Source organism: Camelus bactrianus, chromosome 13, assembly GCF_048773025.1.
Source record: "Camelus bactrianus isolate YW-2024 breed Bactrian camel chromosome 13, ASM4877302v1, whole genome shotgun sequence".
Taxonomy (NCBI): Eukaryota; Metazoa; Chordata; class Mammalia; order Artiodactyla; family Camelidae; genus Camelus; species Camelus bactrianus.
The window spans coordinates 68,941,167-68,962,405 of NC_133551.1; the positions used below are offsets into that span (position 1 = coordinate 68,941,167).

The 21,239-nt window shown below is 41.7% G+C and overlaps 1 long non-coding RNA gene across 1 annotated transcript; it reads right to left on the reverse strand.

The window, feature by feature from the left end:
- Positions 1-2,034: 2,034 nt before the first annotated feature.
- LOC123617546 (uncharacterized) lies at positions 2,035-20,786 on the reverse strand. The gene is made up of 3 exons (XR_006725701.2): positions 19,535-20,786; positions 3,543-3,667; positions 2,035-3,189 (listed from the first exon to the last, which is right to left on the reverse strand). It is a non-coding gene; the product is annotated as an uncharacterized LOC123617546 (long non-coding RNA).
- Positions 20,787-21,239: the final 453 nt, after the last annotated feature.

The following is a 21,239-nucleotide window of genomic DNA, read 5'->3' on the forward strand; positions in this document are numbered from 1 at the left end:
GTTAGATTCCCAATTTTGTTTCAGTTCCAGTATGACTAAAAGTACTGCATTGAGATTTGATTTTTTTTTTTTATAGTCAAGATTCTGTAAAGCACAATACTGTACATTCTTTTGGTGGTGAGAGCCTCAAAATGTACTATTTTTAAATGCTGTTACTTTTTGCCTGCACAACCAAAATTAAATACTGTGAAACTGTAATTGTATTGAGGAATTAGAATGTTATCCTAATAATGCAAACAAAATGTCATGTCCCATATTAGCCACACAGATGAAATTCAGAGAATGAGTGTACAACACTTCCTTCACTTTGTAGAGATGTAGAGGTATCTGTTTAAACAATTCTAATTCCTAGAATTTGATTTAATTTGTAAAAACAAGTACTTAACTTCACACCCTTAGCTACTGCATTTGACACAAAAAGCACACCCTTTTTTGCACAAGAATGTTTGCCATTAATATTTTCTTACGAGTAGGTGGTATCTTGCACTCTTCACCTCTCTCTTACAATCAATATCATACATTGACAAAGCAATTGAACAGAAATTTAGGAATAACCCTCTTTTCCATCCTATTGTCGGCCTCAAAACATTTTCCAACTTCTTAGGCCAAAAAGCCCAAACACTATGTGAAACAGGTGAACTTTAAACATGCAGGGAGCTCTGTTCAAATAAACAGATTATGAATTCTCACAGCCTCATGATCTGCCCCAGGAGGGAAAATATGTTTGTATATGTAGTCCTAGGTCTCTTCAGTTTGTCAAACCAGACAGGACTAGTAAATTATAGAATTATCGAACCATTGTTCCTGTAGTTTTTCTTTCTCATTCTTAAACTGAGATTCTGAGTTAATCTGTATCACTTTGTGTCCCCTAACAGAGATAAGGTGTTACCAAAACTTTTGATTTTACCCAGATCGTTGACAGCCAGTGTGGAATTGAAATGGTATGTGCTAGGCCCCTGTGGCTCATGCCTTTGATTTTGTTTATTTTTTGGCATTTGGTGAAGCTTGTGTGTAACTTCTCTTAAAAATATAGAGAAATATTAAATATTAAATATCTCTATTTCAGGAAAGGACAGCTTTTTATGCCAAACTCTGGCACAGGAGGGAATTTAAAACAATAATAGCCTTTTCCTGGAAAAGATAAATGAGTTCCTTTAAATATGGGAAGTTCTTCAAAATATTTTTGGCAGTAGTTAAGCACTCCCACATGCTGTAATAGTCTTTTCCCCTCTGAGGCAAAACTCAGAAGTTCAGCACTTCAGAAATACTGGAGTTCAAAGAACAAATTCTTGCAGCCAATGGTATGTTTCTTAGAAAAATAGAAATACATCTATTAAAAAATGCTTCTGCTTCAATAAATAAAATAAAATAAAATTCTAAGCTCAAAAAAAAAAAAAAAAAAAAAGCTTCTGAACAATCCAACATTTGTTTGTCCTGCCAGAGTAAAAACTGTCATCCCTAAAACAAGATTCTATCCTGACAGTTTTACAGATTACATGAAACCTGTAGGTTTATCTTTTTGGCATCACAGTTTAAATGGCCTGGTTAGACAATACAGCAAAAAGACTTCTTAAAGTCAATATTTTTATTTGCTTAACAAATAATTTTTGAGCCTCAACCTTGTTCCAGATCCTATTCCAGGTACTTAAGATACATTGCTGATTAAAACAAATCCCTGTAATCATGGAACTTACTGGGGAGGAGGCAGGGGGCTGGGGGTGGGGAGGAGAGAATGAATATAATATAAAGGAAAATAAAAAGAGCAGTAAGTACTTCAGGGAAATATAGAGAAGGATAAGAAAAAGGAAGCATGTTTTGTCATGTTAAGTAGGGTAATCAGGGTAGGCCTCATTAAGAAGGTATTTAAGACTTGAAGGAGCTAAAACAAATTTTTCTTCTGTATAGCAGCACAGGGAACTATATTCAATATCTTGTAATAACCTTTAATGAGAAAGAATATGAAAACGAATATATATATATGTATATGCATGACTGGGACATTGTACTGTACACCAGAAATTGACACATTGTAACTGTACTTCAATAACAATTTTTTTAATTAAAAAAAATTAAAAGGCACATATAATATTAAAAAAAAAAAAAACTTGAAGGAGCTAAGGGAGCAAACTCTGCGGATATCTAGGGAAAAGTCTCCAGGGAGAGGGCACAGCAAGTGCAAAGGCCATCAGTTAGGTGCATGACTGGCACATGAAAAATAGCAAGAAACCAGTGTGGCTGAAACTATGAGCAAGAGGGAGAGTACAAGAGATGATGTACACCCAGGAGGAAGGAGAGTAGGAGGCAGATCTGTAGAACCTGGTAGGCCATAGGCTTTGGCTTTAACTTGGTGTGGAGGTGTTGCATGATATGACTTAGGTTTTGAGAAGTATTGAGAATAAGAGACCAAGGATAGAAGCAGGAGCCCAGAAGGAGGCTCTTTTCAGTAATCCAAATGAAAAATGGGAACTTCAATGACTAAGGGATCCTGGATACATTCAGAAGGTAAATTCAAGAGGACTTTTTGGTGGATTGAATATAGAGTTGATAAAAAGAGGAGTCAAGGATGAGCCTGAGGTTTTTAACCTGGACAACTAGGAAGATCAAGCTGCAATCAACTGAAATAGGGAACACTGGATAGAACTATTTTCCAGGCGAATATTAAGAGTTTGGTTTTGGACGTGTTCAATTTGAAGTATTTATTAGATAATTCAAGCAGAAACATTAGATAGGCTGTTCAATATGAGTAGTTCAGGAGGAAGTTCTGAAGACATGTATTATATCTGTAATACATAATCTCATGTGAGTATATCAGGGAGTTGTCAGCATATAAATGGCATCCAAAGTCTGAAACTGAATGACATCACTGAGGGAGTCAGTGTTGATGTAGAAAGAAAGACCCAGGAAAGCCCTGAGGCACTTCTCACTTAAGAGATCTCTGACGAAAGGAACTTGCAGAGCAACCTGAGTAGGAACAAACCAATTAGGTAGGAGGAAAACCAAGAGAGGAGCAGTGTCCCAGAAGTCAGGTGAAGAAAGTATTTGAAGGAGGCAATGATCCACTGTGGAATGCTGCTGAGATGTTACGATGAGGCCTGAGAACTGACCCTTGGAGCAACCTGGAGGTCCTTGGTGATCTTGACACAAGCAGTTTTGGTGGAGCAGAGTGGGCAGAAGCTTGATTGGACTGGACTGAAGAAAACAAAATTAGTCTGAAGTCTAACCTTTGGAAAAGTACTACAGTAGACTTGGAGGGAAAGATGCCAGGGACTATGATGGTATAAAGTACCAAAAGTTTCAGAAAGTTCCTAGATCAGTGCTCAGAAACTCAAAACCTTTAATAAGCTTCTGGAAGAATGTAACAATTTGCTTCTAGCCTTGTATCTGTTACATAATGATACGAATAATACAGGATTTCTTTGAGAAAGAATACTATCCTATAAAATCTGCAAATTCTGAATGTGGAACTTGTAAGAATTTGGTTAGTAGGACAAATAGTCTAGCAGAGAGATTTTCCTGGAATTTATTTATGCATCAGTGCTCACCAGTCGTCGGAGGCGATTCAGGGAGTCATGCAGTGGTTAGAGATGGAACAAAGCAGACTTTACCCTGGTTTCTCAAGCGTAAACTTCAATAATCACTGATGACTTCGCAGCTTTTCTTGGACTTCCTGTAAAAGTATTAGAGTAATGATAACAAACTGACTCCATCACAAAAAAATGGCAATGCCCTAGTAGTTAAGTGCCCAGAAGTTTCCTTTTAACAAGTTTTCTCTACCTGTCATATTGGAGCCTGCTCTTGTTCCACAAATCCCCCAAAACAGTTAACTAGTTTGGCTACATTCTTTATTTGAAAATGTATTTATCATCCTGGGTTCAAGTTCCACCTTCAGAATCCTGTGCACTGATACAGACATTAACATTTTTAGCTTCAATTGTATTACCTTGTCATTCCTTATTGGAGCATGTAAAATGCAAAGTATTACATATATTTTATCCTGAAACATTTATACTTAATAATTGTTGAAACAATCTTTATTTTGAAGTATTTATCAATTTGGATGAAGCCTAGCATATTATGTAGTTAAGTTTGTATCTTCTAATTACTCATGAAATATTGTTCCCTCCAGCTTAGAGAGAATAGTTTTCAACTGTTTCCCCTTGTACCAGGACACACTATACTTTTTATTTTTTATTTTGGGGGGAAGGTAATTACTTATTTATTTTTAGAGAAGGTGCTGGGGATTGAACCCAGGACCTTGTGTATGCAAAGCATGCACTCTACCACTTAAGCTATACCCTCCTCTCCAGGACACACTATACTTTTATCAGTTCATACTGGTAAGTGATTAACTGATTCATTTAGGGTTTAGGAAGCCTGTCTCCCTAAAATGGGATAGCAGTATTCCAGGGATTCTGATACATCTGCTTTGTGGGATTTTTCTCATACCTCCTGAGAATCACTGATGTGGAACTTAAAAGATAACTGAGGAACAAAAGACCACTTCCTTAACAAACCAGTTAGTTGACTTGAGATGTTTTTCTGACGGTATGAGCGCATCAGTTGCTGGTGTGGAGGATATGTCATGAAAATTCAACTTCCTTGAGAGGTCCAAGAATACTATTTTTTTTTTTTAAATGGTTTGTATCTCATTTCTTACTTTGAAAAAGTATAGCATCCAATATATTGGAGAAATTGAAACTATTTGTACAACGATCATGCTGGAGGTTTCTAACCATTGGTTGTAATTCTGCCTTGCGAAGAAATATAAAACCAGTTTTGTTTTTTGGTGACCAGTTCCTCTGAATATTTGAGCTTACTTATCTGTGTGTGAAACATTCCTAGTTCATTTATAAGAAATACTTACTTGACTTAGAAATGAGAGAATGGGAGGAATTTGCTTTTGCTGCAAAAGGAGAGCAGAAAAATGGAGTGAAACCTGGTGAAGGGTGAGAGGCTGGAGGAATGCAATTGAGAGACATTTGTTTTTAAGTGGAAGAAAATTACAATACTTTTTTTTTTTAAACAACATTACTGATGCAGTAGAGAATTGCCATGTGTGGGAGAGAGGTGACTGCATATGTGAAGGAACTGGCTTTAGATGGGAGTATAAAATAGTTCATCTTGTGAAAGAACGGAAGCTGGAATGTCTGGGAGAAAATGCTGGTGAGTAGACGTGGTTGAGCAAGTCTATACAAGGAATACCACTAATGTACTAAGAGACAGAGTTGAGATAAGTAGGTTATTTGGGCTTTTTCAACTGAGGATGGGAATAATGATCCAGTACATCAGTCAAAGGGTTTTGGATTTACTCTCTATGCTCTTGGGCAAGTCACAAACATTTTTGTTGTTTGTGCTCTTGGTGCCTCTTATTTTCGACTGAATGGTCATTATCTAAAAGAGTGTCTGGCAAACAGGGGTCATTCAATAAATACTCATTGGATTAATTTTCAGAAATTAATCTATTAAATAACTATACTACATATGCTGTATCTACCCCACAGGGTTGTTCCAAAGACCCAGTAAAATGAGAGAATGGATGTAAGAGTGCTTTATAATCTGAGAAATGCTATTCAAATCTAAGATATTATGTTAGGAAGAGTTGGAGTTAAGTCCACAGAGTTTTTTACTCCTTAAATGAGAAACACGATATAAATATGGAAACAGAATCACTGTTAAGTTGGATTTTTTTCCCCTCTGAGGGATATACCAAGACCTAAAGGTTCTGTCTACTGGTTTGAAACTGAGAGATGGAATATAACATTATATAAAATAGGATTTGACCTTATAAACCATGAAACACTACAGAACAGGCAAAAATATACCAGGGTCAGAAAACCAAAACCATCTCAGTCAATTAGCTTTATGTGAATGTCATAAATTAAATTCCAAGTTACGTTTACAATACTGGGCACATGAGTGGTATAATACCTCTCTTTCTCTTTTCTTCTTTGTTTTGTTTTCTGGTAGATCATAATTTCCAACATAAATACAGTATTGGAGTTGTGGATTTACTTTTCTAGGTAACAGAATAAAGTTTTACATTTATAGATGTTTCTGCTGAGGATTTCTTAACATATCCCAAATACATTGGACTATTTTCATGGTAAGTTTGTATGGTCTTCCCATATATTAGAAGACTGTTTTGGACCAAAGTTCTGACTAAAAATAAAATCAGAAAAAAAAAAAAATCCCATTCAGCGCATTTCCATTCTCTCGTCATTCTAAGGACTAAAGTAACTAATATACTAAATTGCTAGAGTTGGAAAGCAATTTCCTTTACGCTGAAGTTTTATTCCTGGGAGAAGGCCTAATCTTTGGTCCTGATGGAATACCTGCATGGAGAGTCAGTCAACTCACGCCATGATTTTCAATTTTTCATCATTATCACTGGCGATTAGATATTACATAATTAACCGAGGTCATACAAGAGGATTCAGTGGAGCAATTTAGGATTAAATTTAGAAATTAGACATTAGGAACACACTGGGATTCCCATAAGTGTTTTTGAGTATTGCAGTATGGGGATGCTTAATTAGGCTACCAGCCTCGTTCCTGTGGTTACCCAGCACCCGGCCTTTTAGGATTACTTAGAAAAAAAATACTCAGTTCTCAGAAAATCTCAGAAGTTAAGCTCAGGCTGAGGAAAAAATATGCTGAGTAATACAACTTCTTGTAAAGACAGAAGTGCCATACGTGTTTTTCTAATTAGCCCCACCAGATTTATTCTAGGCATGATTATGAAGCTAATCTCTGGGGATTTATGCATTCTCAGTGAAATTTCCCTACACCATCTGATGTGCTAGTCCACCTGTACAGATTTCCAGTGGTCCAGTTCTGGGTCACACTGAAGGATTGTGCCACCTGGTCTTAACCTACTTTTTCCCCCTGCCACCTCAGTAAACAACAACCGTGGTGACACCCACAACACATATCTGCCCTCACAGTAACACCAGCCCATCTTCCATCTTGCACAGGGCGCCTTTTAATCTGAGGGATCTCAAAGCCCATTGCAAACATTAATTATACTTCATAAATACTTCATTGATACTAGGCTGCAAGCCTCACTAGCCACACTTTATGATTAGACATCCCCAAAATGAAGAGATGGAACCTCTTCATCAGCCCACTCAGAACGAAGACAAATCTGGGTCATGAGCACAGCTCCACTGCCTACTTAAAACTGTCCCTAAGGCTCTCAGAGAACTCATTTCCTCTCCATATTCCCCTATACTCAGAAAATAGGGTTTTGGGTTTTTTTTTTAATGCGTGGGTGCTTTTCTCTGAAATGCCTACCTTTTTTTCGCTGCCGATTTGGCTTCTGTTCTTTCACTTGTAGCTAGATATGGAGATGTTCTGTGTTTGAACTCACCTTTGGCAACTGGTCCAAAAAAAAATGAAAATGTCTTACATTTACACTAGTATGTATGCATGTCATCATCAAAAGCAATTCAGGCCTGGGGGGAGGCTTTATTATTTAATGTAATATACTCAAAATACTATTTCAACATGCAGTCAACATAAAAACTATTAATACTTTTTTTGCTATATTATACTTCAATATTCAGTGTGTATTTTTAAAAATAATTCTACTGAGGGGGGAGGGTGTAGCTCAAGTGGTAGAGCGCATGCTTAGCATGCATGGGGTCCTGGGTTCAATCCCCAGTACCTCCTCTAAAAATAAATAAACCTAATTACCTCCCCCCAAAATAAAAAATAATTAAGTAATACAATAATAAATAAGTAAAATCTTTCTTAAAATCTTTATTTTAAAAAAGCAATTCAGGTCCCTTTTGACCTGCTTTCTTTTTCCCTTTTATCCCCCCAAAGACAGAACAATGTACTGATTCTATTTTAGTTATCACTTGGATAAGAGGTTGCATTCTGGAGTCACCTTAGCCAGTGCTGCCCCCTCCAGGTTACAGACACAGCCGCCCCTACTAAAACCTAGGTTAGGCCTGTGTGTGAGACTCTTAGATAGGCAAATAAAAGGACTGAGCAGTCATTGTCATGATAAAGAGAAGCTTTTGCTTACCTGCTTTTTTTGTGATAGTGTAGCAAAAAGAACACTTAACAGGGCACCAGAGAGGACTCACTTCAGCCACTGGTGGTCTGTGTGATCTCAGGCCCATCATTTTCTCTCTTAGTGCCCTAGTTCCCTCCCACAGGACGGGAACTACTGGTCTAGTACAGGGGTCAGCCAGTTTTTTCTGTAAAAGGCCAACTAATACTATTTGGGACTTGGTGGACCATTTAGTTACTGTGGCAATTCTGTCATTGTAGCTCAAAAGCTGCCACAGACAAAAATGTAAGCAGACGAGTGTGGAGGTGTTTCACAGTAACTTTCTAACAGACGCTGAGCTTGGAGTTTCACATGATATTCACGTCATGAAGCGTTATTCTTTCAAAAAATTTTTTTAACCATTTAGAAATGTAGAAACCAGGGGGTAGGGTATAGCTCAAGTGGTAGAGCGCATGCCTGGCATGCACAAGGTCCTGAGTTCAATCCCCAGTACCTCCTCCAAAAATAAATAAATAAATAAATAAATAAATAAACCTAATTACCCCCCTCCCCCAGCCAAAAAAAAAAGTAAAAAAATAAAAATAAATAAAAATGTAGAAACCATTTTTAGCTCCCAGGCTATAGGAAAAAACAAACAACAAACATAAAACAACAAAACAAAACAAAACAAAAACAGGCAATGAGTGAGATATGGCCCAGGACTGAAGTTTGGATAATCTGAGAGCTGTTCCAATACAATCTTCTACAATTTAAAAAGTTGACTTAACTATAGCTCTTTTTTATTTTTTTTCTTGGAGGATGACCTAGTACATGCTTATTCAATGGGATATGTGGGGCGTTAGAAGACATCTTGCCCCTGAAAAGATTTCTGCCAGCCTCACACTGGTCAACTCAAATATTAGCAGCTCTGCTTCTGGGGTTGCGCTGCCCAAGACCGTCCAAGCTACAGGTGGTACTGGGTACTTGAAATGTGGCTGGTCTACACTGAGTGTCCTATAAGTATAATGTGCATACCAGATCCTGAAGACTTAGAACTTAAACTATCTCATTAATATTTTATATACGGCATATGTTTTAAAAAATATTTTTGATATATTGAAATTTTTTTTGGTGGGAGGAGGTAATTAGGTTTACTGACTTATTTGCTTTTAGAGAAGGTACTGGGGATTGAACCCAGGACCTTGTGCATGCTAAGCATGCACTCTACCACTTAAGCTATACCCTCCTCCCAACATATGGAAATTTTTACATTAAAATTAACTTTATCTGTCTCTTTTTTAAAAAAATGTTTTTTGTCCAACTATTTTATTTTTATTTAATTTTTGGGAGGAGGTAATTTGGTTTATTTATTTACTTTTTTTTTTTTTTTTACTTTTTTATTATTTTTATTTTTGGAGGGAGGTAATTAGGTTTTTCTTTTTTAAATTTACTTATGTTTTTTAATGGAGGTATGGAGGATTGAATCCAGGACCTCTTGCATGCTAAGCATACACTCTGTCACTGAGCTATACCCTCCCCCACTATCTGTCCCTTTTTAATTATTAAATGTGGGTACTAAAACATTTTAAATTACATGTTTGGCTCACATTATATTCTTACTGAAGAGCACTGCTCCAGAAGTTTACCTGTTTCATTGATTTAAGACTTGTCCCACATTCAAGGAGGGAGGGAAATAGCTCAGTAGTAGGGCTTAGTGTGCATTGTCCTGGGCTCAGTCCCCAGTACCTCCATTACACAAAAAAGAAAAAAGATTTGTCCCATACTCAAATGCAGTATGCTTGCATTTGCAAAAATACATTTAACTTTATCGTCATTGTGTGTGTCTGGAAATGGAAGGTGGGGAGTCAAGATATGACTAAATAAATAAAGTTGGGGTGAAATAAGGCAGAAACAAGCTTCTCCCCACTCAGCACTTTTTTAGAGTTCTGCCCCTAACATGCTGGGGTTCATGTGACAGTCTTCTTTAAGGAACAAGCACTCATTTGGAGGTCAGGATAAGTGGGTCTCAGCTTAGCCTGCAGCTCACTAGATCAAGCGTAAGCCATTTCACTAAGTTTCCTCCTCTGCAATATGAGGATAAAAACCGCCCTGCATACCTCACAGAACTAAGAGTGTGTGTGAGAGCTCGTGAGCTCCATGATGCCCCGACAGTGTCCAGAACGCAAGTGGCATTGACTTTGTTGGATTAGCCACTCCAGCCTTCCACTGCCTAGCAGGTTGTACTCTTTCCTTCAACCAGTGTTGCTGCTGCCCCCTAACATCCCCACACCCCAACTTGCAGTTACAGACCAAGGACCCACCCTTGCTCGAGTGACAGCTAATCCAAGCCTTCCAACTTTAAGTGGCCCAAGTCACGTAGGCTGACTCACTAAACCATACCTATCAGCTCCAAGGAGTGCCTCGATGGGTTAAACCCACATACCTCATCCAGTTGAAAAACAGCCACCATTCCTTGCAACAGTAATTCAAGTACACAATGCTTAGTCCCACCTCTGGACTTTACCTTTGCTGTTTCCTCACCCGTCATGCTCTGTCCGGAGATTTGCACATGGCTCCTTGACATCAATCAGATCTCAGCTAGCACAGCCTGAGGCCCTTTGTGACCATCAGGAATGTTCCCACACCATTGCCCCCATCTTTCCCTTGCATTATTCTTCTTTGTGCTTATCTCTACCTGCAATCTCGTTTACTTGTTTCTGTCTCCATCTCCTACTGGAATGTAAGTTTCAGAGCCTAGAAGAATGTCTGGCAATAGGCACTCAGTGAAATGAATCTCTCCAGCCTTCTCCCTCTCAGCTTAGCCACCTGCCAGAGCATCCATGCTCCAGCCAGACCAGTCTCAGTGCTACCCCAACGAATGATTGTGCCTTTCATGCTCCAGGGTTCCTCTGAGTGCCCTGTGATTACTTCTAGGACCATACAATGTGTTTTTGTTGTTTTTTTTTTTAATTTCTTTTTTATATATATTTTTATTTATTTATATTGGTGGGGGGAGGTAGTTAAATTTACTTATTTATTTTTAGAGGAGGTACTGGGGATTGTACCCAGTACCTGTTGTATGCTAAGCTTGAGCTATACCACTTGAGCTATACCCTCCCTCCTGTGTTTTTTTTTTTTTAATTATCCATTTCTCAAACACTATATCAGAACAGTTCGGAAAAGCAGGAAATTGTCTAGGTAGTTCAAATAGAATGGATTTTATGTAGGCAACTGACTGCAAAAGGGTTGAGAGGGCTGGAGGAGCAGATAGAGGAAGGAGTCCAGAAGTCCCTCTGGTCATGATGTTGATGGGCCATCCTTGGGTCAGGTTTCCACTTACTCCAGTGGATCACTGCCCTGGAACAAAGAACAGCCTACCCTGTTGTGCACTGAACCAACCAGTGTCACCTTGAAGAGCTGGTCACTTGCCTGACACCAAGATAGTATTTCAGAATTTCTTTAGGACTGAAATTCTGATTTAGGTTTGTATCTGCCCCACAAATACACTTAGCAAATGGTTGCTCAATTGAATCCTCACCTTGGATAATATTGTCCATTACCACTTGCCACACAAATGTATTTTTCTCTTGCCTTTCTCCTTCCCAATCTGACTCACCTCTCCAGCTCCACCTCCAGATTCACCTCCAAGAACGTATCCCTCTCCAGCCCCCAATGGTCTCTGAGGTCTTACAGCATTTTCTTTGTTGTCACTCATTTTGGCCTTTTTTCTACACACAGTCATGCTCTTCATGTCTTGTCTCCCTAACTAGATCATACAGTCCAGAGGGCAGGAACTCTTCCATGTAGAACTTTCCAGTTGGAAGAGATCTTAGTGTCTATCTGGTCCAACCTCTCACCTAACGTCGGAATCCCCTGCCGACATCTCTGACAACTTCTGGTTAGGTCTCTTGAAGACCTCCGGTTCCGGGGTCCTTCTTACTTAAAGAAGTCTGGCTGGACGTAGGAATATAAGAAGATGTTAAATACAGTGTTGCTGAACTCATGCTGCTTCTCTTACCACTGAGTCAGCCTTTGGCTGGATGGGGAATGCAGAAGAGGAAGGACACTCAGGAATGAACAACTTTTTGGCTCAAAGTGTTGGGAAATGCTTCCAACAAGCTTTTGTCCAGGCTGTGATTCATGTGCTGGGATTCAGCTCTTACCCCATGTTATTAGGGTAAGTGAATTACAAAACTTACACTCAGATCTCTCCTTTTTCTTGATTAGGAAAGACCACGGAGAGTAATCACTCAGGATGACATTCATGCTGAGGGCTAGACAGACGTCTCTTCCATAGAACTAACCTTCGGCAGGAGCTCTGCAGCTTACAAAGCCCTTTCCAATACCTCAGCTCACTGGAACTTTTTGACAGAGGCAGTATTATCCTAACATTATAAAGGAGGAAACTGGGACTCAAATTAAGTGCTGAGGGTGGCAGAGTTAGTGTGCAAACTCAGGTCTTCGGGGTTCAAAAAGTCTAGTGGTCTGTGTGTTTTCCCTAAGATAGACAGTTGTTCATCTAAAAACACCTGCCACTCTAGGTAGAGCTCACTCTGGTGCAAGGGTGGAATTTGGCCCTGGAGAAAGAATCAGGGTCAACAGCTAAGTATGGATGCAGATTCCTCAGACGCCCGGAGTCCCAGACAAATGGCAGGGCCCAACCGAAGACGTCTCTAATCTTCCAGTCTCCCTCTGTAATTAGAGAATTAAATACATTCCTCAAATTCCCCTGGCCCAATGCTGTGAAATGTTAGCCTCTGTGCCAGGACTGGCCTTGGTGTCTAACAGGTGTTGCTTCCTGGGTAACAAGATTTCAGAGGCTCTTTGACGATGCTCCTGGCCTCCCCCCGCCCCCCACTGCAGTGGCTACCTCAAACTGAAATGTCACTGCTGGAGCTTCTCTTCTTTTGCCTTCAGTGTGATCCCTGTTAAGTTCTAAAACACCTTGGGAGTGATATCATTTTAACACCATTAGCAATCACAAATCTGGGTGAATGAGTTGCAGGGTTTTTCCTGAGGGTAGTGTAGGTTGTTTTTTCATGGAAAAATAAAACATATTACACAAGCAATAACTATTCATTGCAGAAAGGTAAGCCTCACTGATAGAACAGGTAGAGGAGCCCCAGAGCAGATCTGTACCAATACAGAAACTCTTCTAAAGGAAAGGCCAGGGCAGGGGTTCCTCCTACCTTGGTCTTGGGGCAGAACACCTGAGCACCTGTCCTTTTTTTTATTACTAGCTTTATAAGGATGTCCATACAAACAGATATATGTATAGGAAAGTACACAAATTGTATGTATACAACTTGATACGTTTTCATAGATATATTGATTAAGAAGGTATGCACTTAACATAAAAATTATTTTTAAATGAGAATAACAATAAAAAGAAAGGACTGTTGAACACAAAATTTGAGATAGTGATTTTCCCTGGTTGAGGACTCAGGGAATGGGACAGAGAAAGACAAATTATCAGTAATGTTCTAATCCCTAAATTCAGCAGCAAGTTTACAGTTTATTATGCTTCCTGATGTGTGTTACATATATTCTTTTGTACCTCCTAAAATCAACTTAAGGTCCTATGGTCTAGGGGCACTCTGCTTAAAGACAAATTAACCCTGCATATTTCAAATACTCCCAGGAGTGTTCCAGTAACTGATCATCTCAACTCATCCAAAAACAAAACAGAACTTTCTATGAAGAAAGGAAAAAGGAAAGTATATGATACATTGTAAAACAATTCAACGTAAAGATGTTATTTTTATCTTTTTTTTACGGATTGCAAATATAATGTATAATACGTAACATTTAAGCACTATATAAATACAAAGCAGAAAAAAAATCTTCCCAGAGATTACCACCCATCAACAATACGGTGTGTATTCCTCAACTTTTTCTATAGGTAGGAATATTATTATTGATTTTTGCAAAAATGGGATCATTTTAGGGGGGAGGGTATAGGTCAAGTGGTAGAGCTCATGCTTAGCCTGCATGAGGTCCTGGGTTCAATCCCCAGTATCTCTGATAAAAAAATAATAATAATAAATAAACCTAATTCCACCCCTCCAATTTTTTAAAACGGGATTATTCTAGAGAAACTCTTCTGAAACTTGCTTTTTCAATCAGTAATAGTCTTTTGAACAGCCTTTTCCCTCATCATGTTGTTCAGAGAGAAGAGCGGATGGAGGTGGAAAATGCTTTCCCCTTTCTCCCCACAGATCCCCACCACACTCATCTCCCAAAATCCAGCTCAGATACGACCTCCGTGAATTCATAGAACGCCAGGGTCAGGGGGACCCCACTAATCTGCTAATCTGCCCTGGGAGCCATTATGCCTTATGGAATTCAGTCTTTCTTATAATTAAATCCCATTGTGTGTCTGCACTTGATTTCACATAAATGAGGATATCATATATCCACTCATTTCACCAAAATTTAGGAGTTATTAACCACTATATATAAAACAGATTAAAAAAACCAAGTTTCTCCTGTATAGCACAGGGAACTATATTCAATACCTCGTAGTAACCTATAATGAAAAAGAATATGGAAAACGACTGAAACATTATGCTGTACACCAAAAATTGACGCATCGTGATTGACTATACTTCAATTAAAAAAAAATGTGTGGAGTGCCTACCATGTGACAGTCAGTGGTGAAGTGGATGGAGAAGATCTCTGTTTTGTGACACATATTCTAAAAGGGGGCATTTGGCAAATTAGGAAATAAGTAATAATATTTCTGGGTTTTTTTGTTTGTTTGGGTCTTTTTTTGGGGGGGTAATTAGACTGAATTTATTTTTAGAGGAGGTACTGGGGATTGAACCCAGGACGTTGTGTGTGCTAAGCATGTGGTCTACCACTTGAGCCATATGCCCTCCCCCTTGACTATTTCTGATAGAGGTAAGCGTGGGGATGAAAACAAACCATGTGTGTGATGTGACGGAGCGATCACACAGGGGTAGGCACTGAACATTACCTACTGTGGCCGATACTCACAGGCGGGAGTGAAAGAAGACAACATACCAGACAATTTTGTGTCCCATTACCAGGCCATGCAGCCTGTGGCAAGAATGTATTTATAATTCCCATCATCTTGTGGCTGCATAATTGCATTGTGATTTGTCTATGTCTTAAAAAGAATTTGTTTAATGTAAACATCTAAAATGTACTATAATTTAAGAGTATGAACATTTTATTTCTTAAGTTGTTTTAACCACTGTATGTATTTATTTACCTTTTCAGTGGAGGTACTGGGGATTGAATCCAGGACCTCACTCATGCTAAGCATACACTCTACCCCCCAAACTTGTAATTATACACTGTCAACTCCTTGAAGGCAAGAAGTCCTAATGTTCTCTCCACAGCTGCGTTAACATTTGTTGGGGAGATCATTACCAAGAAGTTCACCACCATGCCTTCTAGCCTGTGTGGGATAATGAGGCCGGTAAATCGCCCAAGAGAGAGAGCCAGATTTGGGACTGACTTATTTCTCCAGATTGCTCCGAGAACACAGCCCAGCTCTCCCTTATCCAGTGGTTTTGGTTATCCTCTCCTGAGTGTGTGATCAGTGTGGGTTGGTAGTCCATGAAGCCTGAGCCAGAGAGAGACCCCACCTTCTAGAGACAAGCCTGGATGTTGGGAGGTGATGGACTGATTCAAGGGACAAGCCCCTGGCATCAGCAGGGCTTCTGACGTTGGTCCTTAAGGAGACAGCAGAGAATGGGGCATTTGGTCTCTAAAGCAGATCACCTATTTCCCACTTGTGGTCACAGTTGCCAGACACTGTTTCCACCGTTCACATGATGTGTGGGAGAAGAAAAGACAAACCAGGCTTAGCAGGTGTACTGGCACCCGGACTGTGGGCCAGAGGGGAGCCTACACGTCACCCTCTTGTTTGTTTTTGTTTCAATTACTCAAGTGCGTGTTTGTCTTAGTCCATTTGGGCTGCCATGATGAAATATCATAGCCTGAGTGGCTTATAAACAACAGAAATTTATTTTCTCACAGTTCTGGAGACTGGGAAGTCCAAGGTCAAGGCACTGGCGTATTTGGTATCTGGTTAGGGACGTTTCTGGGGCCTCTCATAAGGGCACTAGTCCCATTCACCAGGGCTCTGACCTCATGACCTAATCACCTCCCCAAAGGCCCCACCTCTTAATATTAATCATCTTGGGGGTTAGGATTTCAACACATGAATTTGGGGGGAACATAAACATTCAGCCCATTACAATGTTCATTGTAAAAAGTTAAAGCAATATGTATTTTAAAGTAAGCAAATGATAATTTTCAAATTTTTTGCCACTATAAATTATGCTGGAATAAACATCCTTATAAACATCCTTTTCTATTCATGCTTGCATACGTAGAAAGAAGTTTGGGTGATTATTCTTTTAAAATGGTTTATTTTTATTACTCCTAAAGAAATTCATGGTAATAGTAAAAAAGTCAGAATGAAACAATGGAAGAGGAGACTCACCCACACTTCAATCCCAGTTCCAATCCCCAAGTAATTAATATGTGATCTTACAGACGTTTCTCTACCTGCATTCAAACATTTTTTTTTAACAGAAATGGAATCATCCTACGCAGAACATTCTGCAACTTGCTTTTTTACTTGCTGCCTCAAAATGTTTAGGTTCATTCATTCAACAAATATTTGTTGAACCCCTGCTGTGTGCGTAGAAGTTAGGGACCCAGCAATGTTCGAGTCATCAAAGAATTTACATTCTAGAAGATTGGATAGACATGACAGGAAACAAACGAGAAGTAGTAATGAAAGCCAAGAAAGAAATGACAGGTGATAGAAGTTAACAGGAAGTCAGTTTCTACGGTTTTATGTCATCTTTCAGCAATTCCATGGTGTGCAATGGAGTTTCTAGCTTCTGTTATAAATGCTGCAGCACGGAACATCTTTGTCACATAAATTTGCATGTCTGTAGGAGCAGATCCTAGGGTTTAGATATCTTAAACCTCTTTTCTACCTAGGGCCAGCAACTGTTTCCATATCCAAGGCTGAAAGGCGAGTCCAGTGAACCATCAGGATGTGGGAGACCACGGGTAGTGGGGAGTGGGCGCTGAGTTTGGAGTCAGACTGCAGAACGAGCCATAGTGCTGCCATTTGCCTGGTCACCATTTGCAAAGTGGGGATGACCTTCTAATCTTACTGTAAGGACGAAATATTATTGCTTCCTCTCACTCTCTTCCTGGAACAGGCAAATATATTTTGTTTTTTCACTCATCTACTCATCCAACAATTGTAAGAAATCCAACCAACTACACCCAACAAGGATAAATTTCCCTAATGCATGGTGGCAGAACTGTCAAGTGCCATTTCATTCCCTTGTGTAGGAGCGAAAGAGCCTTGCTATTTACATCATGGTTTGGGCACCAGCTGCATTGACGTCACCTGGGAGCTCATTAGAATTGCAGGATCTCAGGAGCCCACTTCAGTATTTGCATATTCACAAGATCCCCACCTAGGAATTTTTTCCCCCACCTCCCAGGATTTCTTATGCACATTTTAGTTTGAGAAGCCTTGGTTTTGAGTAGAAGATAAATGGCAGGTAGAGTTAAATATCTCTTTATCTCAACTAGGAATTGAAGAGGGAGTGACCTAAAACATTCTTCTGGGTTCAGTTTGGCCTTGTTGCATGGACTACGAACATCATGTTATTTATTCTTTCGGGGAGAGAACTCAAAAAACCAGATCATTTCCTTAATCCTATTTCTCTAACCAGGTGTGGAAACCCAGCCCGTCTCAAGACCTTGAGCTCTTAGGGTTGGAAGGGCCCTGAAAAATCTTCATTCCAGCTCAGTCCTCTGCCCCACCCCATTTCACAGGCCAGGCTGAGAAGGGCGGGTGGCAATTTGCTCAGAATCACACACCAACCGGTGGTGGCCTCAGTCTCGGCTCCCAACCCATCCTTACCTCTTCCCTATCTCAAATTTTGATCCATTATTTTTTTTTCTATGGATTCAGCTCATCTTTGTAGAAAAAAAAATTTTAATTGGTTTCCTGAAAAGGAATTATGTGCTTATTGTAAAGAATTCAAACGATGTAAAAATTGTCCCAACAATTCCACTCCTAGGTATATACCCAAGGGAAATGAAAACATATGTCTACATAAAAACCTGTACATGAACATTTATGGCAGCATTGTTCACAATAGCCAAAAACTGCAAACAACCTAAGTGCCCATCATCAACTAATGAATGGGTAAACAAAATGTGTATTCATGCAATGGACTATTACTCAATAAAAAAAAAGGAATAGTGTTGGTACAAGCTAAACATGGATGAACCTTGAAAACATGCTAAGTGAAAGAAGCCAGACACAAAAGACCATGTATTGATTCCATTCATGGAAACATACAAAATAGGCAAACCCATGGGAATTGGATTAGTGATTGTCAGGGGCTGAGGGGATGGGGAAATGGAATATGGGGTTTCTTTTTGGGGTTATCAAATGTTCTGAAATTAGATAGTAGTGATGGCTGTACAATTCTGTGAATATACCAAAAACGACTGTTAAAAAAAACTTTATAAGGCTGAATTTTGTAGTATGTATATTATAGCTCAAGAAAGTGGTTATTAAAATAACAAGGCAGAAGGAGGGAAGTCAAATATCCTTTAAGTCACGGCACCCCAGGCTGCCTCAAGTGCCCACTCATTCACTCCATTAATGTTCACAGAGGAACTGTCCCCTGAAGCCTGTGGGCTGAGGATACAATGTGGAGCAAACAGCTCACTTCCTGAGAGCAACAGTCACCCCAAGGTTCAGAGCCCCATGACCAGGGCCGGCACTGCCCCCGTAATTTCCACTGACAGACCTCTGCCCCTCACCTACGTCCTTCCCTCTAGGGCCCCAACCCCATCCATTCCGGGCTCACGCCCTGCCCACTGTCCCTCAGCCCTTTTCATCCCTGCCCTCCCTACCCGGGGGCTCTACAACCTTCCCACTCTTGGGGAAGCCCGGACACTAGCCAAACCCAGCTCTCTGCCCCTCTGCACCTGCGCCTGGGCACCTGGATGTGGCTGGAGGAAGACAAGCCACCTTGCCAGCCGTCCCACTTTAAATCCGCAGCCTGAGTCCTGAGTGGGCCCTAGGTGCTGTCTGGATGTCACAGCCATCCCGTCCCCCTGACTGTGGGAGTCTCTTCCCTCTGTGAAATGGAGACACTAACATTTCCGCCTCCTGGGGCTGTTGGCTGCGTTAGCACCTGGCACATAGTAGGCCCTTAGTGCATCCACTGGGGTCCTTATCTCTGGTCCTCCGTCCAGGGGCTCCCTGCTGGCCTGACCACCAAGGAGAGCCTCCCTGCTGCCACTGTTCTGTTCTGCTGGCTGGGCAACCTTGGGTTCTTTGCCATCTCGGATCATGCCCCAGAGGGAGGCGGGCGGGGACGCGGCACAGGGCAGAGAGGAGCGGGGCTGGGCTCAGCCGTGCGAGAGGGAAGGTTACAACTTCCTGCCGCCAGTGTCCACGTGACGGGGCGAGCTTGGGTCAGACCCTGGGCCAAAATGGAAACTTACCAGGGCCTCAGAAAGGGTGTGTGGAGGAGTTGGAGGTGCAGACGGCGGGCACCCCAGTCTGGGCCCGCGAGGAGGAGGGCCGCACCCAGGAATCCAGGCTGCGCCTCCCTCCGGAGAGCTGAGATCAAAGCCCGGAGGAAGGAGGAAGTGTGAGCCTGGCTCCCCAGTGACTCACTTCATCCTTGGGGCAAGTCAGCTCTCACCCCTGCAGGAAGCCTGCCGCCCCCGCCACCCCCACGCCGCCCCCCGCCGGCCCCGCCCCCCTCAGGGGATCATCTGCCCCGGGTGGGCCTATTCACAGCGCTGACCCAATTTGCCTGCCCACACCCTTCATTCCTCCACCTCAGGTGTTTGCAGACACCTGCCTGGGTCCATGGGCAGGTCTTAGAAGATAATAGAGACAGTGGGAGGGGCGGGAAAAACCCTGCTCTGGGAGTCAGGACACCTGGGCGTGGCACCACCCGGCTGTGTGAGTCTGGGCAGACTCACACTCTCTCTGGGCTCCAGTCTCCACTTTTGTGAGAATGGGAAGCTGCACTCAATGTCGTTGGGTTCCTGGGCTCTGGAATTCTACCCGGGCTTGGGCTTGCTCCAACTGGCCATTCCCCTCAAGGACAAAGTCCCATCCTCTCCACACAGCCCAAGAGGCCCTTGAAGGTTTGGGCCTGCCTTTGGTTGAACCTCATCCCTGCCCTTTCCCGCACCCCCAGCCACACCCAGCTGCCTAGCTCAGAAAGCAGGCGTCTGGAATGCTCTGGAACAGCACCTGGGTGGCCGAGCCCCACTCGTCCCACAGTGGACATCCCTCTCTCTGACTTTCTCCTCCTGACCTTCTGGTTGTGTGCGTCCCTCGGCAAAGGCTGTCTGTTTTCTCTCTTCTTCATTAAACTGAGTTCTGCAGCCAGCACACAGAAGGGGTTCAAATATTTTATGAATGAATGAATGAATGAATGAACAAATGAATGAAGTGGAACTCCAGGCAGCTGGAGCCTTTGTGTCCTTCGCATGGCGTTTCTTGGCACAGCCCCCCAGAGCTCTGCCCTGCCCAGGGTTGGGGTGCTGGTGGAGCTTGTAGCTTTTCAGGGGAGGTTCCAGCTGGGCTCAGCCAGGCCACAGTCCCAAGCTGCCTGGCCCATGACTCACAGGCCCCAAACAAAGTTTTCATAACCCTCCCTGGCGGTTCTGAATCTGCCTTCTGATTAGGCCTTCAGGCTAATACCTCTCAGGTTTCTCTCCTGCTCCACCCAGTCTCTCCGTCTGAATTTTAAATTTGCAAGATCCTCACTGGTTTTAAAGGACCAGCTCAAGATTCCTGAGTTGTGTTGTATTTTCCTTCCCAGGGAATCCTTGTCCTGTTTACGGAAAGGAAAAAAAAATTGCCACCCACACTGACTAAAAGTCACCTTGATTCTCTGAGACCCCCTCACCACCCACCCCTCGTTTGATAACTGTCTCCAGGTTGGGGCACTTCCCCCACCCACCCCAGGACTCCCAGGCCAACCAGAGTTGGCAAATGCCAGCCCCTAAGCTTTGTTTACACTGCCTGCCTGGCCACAGCCATTTGGGGCCACTGGGGGATCGCTCTGGTCCTGGGAACAATCAGAAAATCACATAAATTAGGTGGGGTCCCCCTCCTCGCCTTCCCTGCCCTCTCCCCCATCAGTGGATCCCCTCCCCTCTTCCCAGACACCTCCCCTCCTCCCAG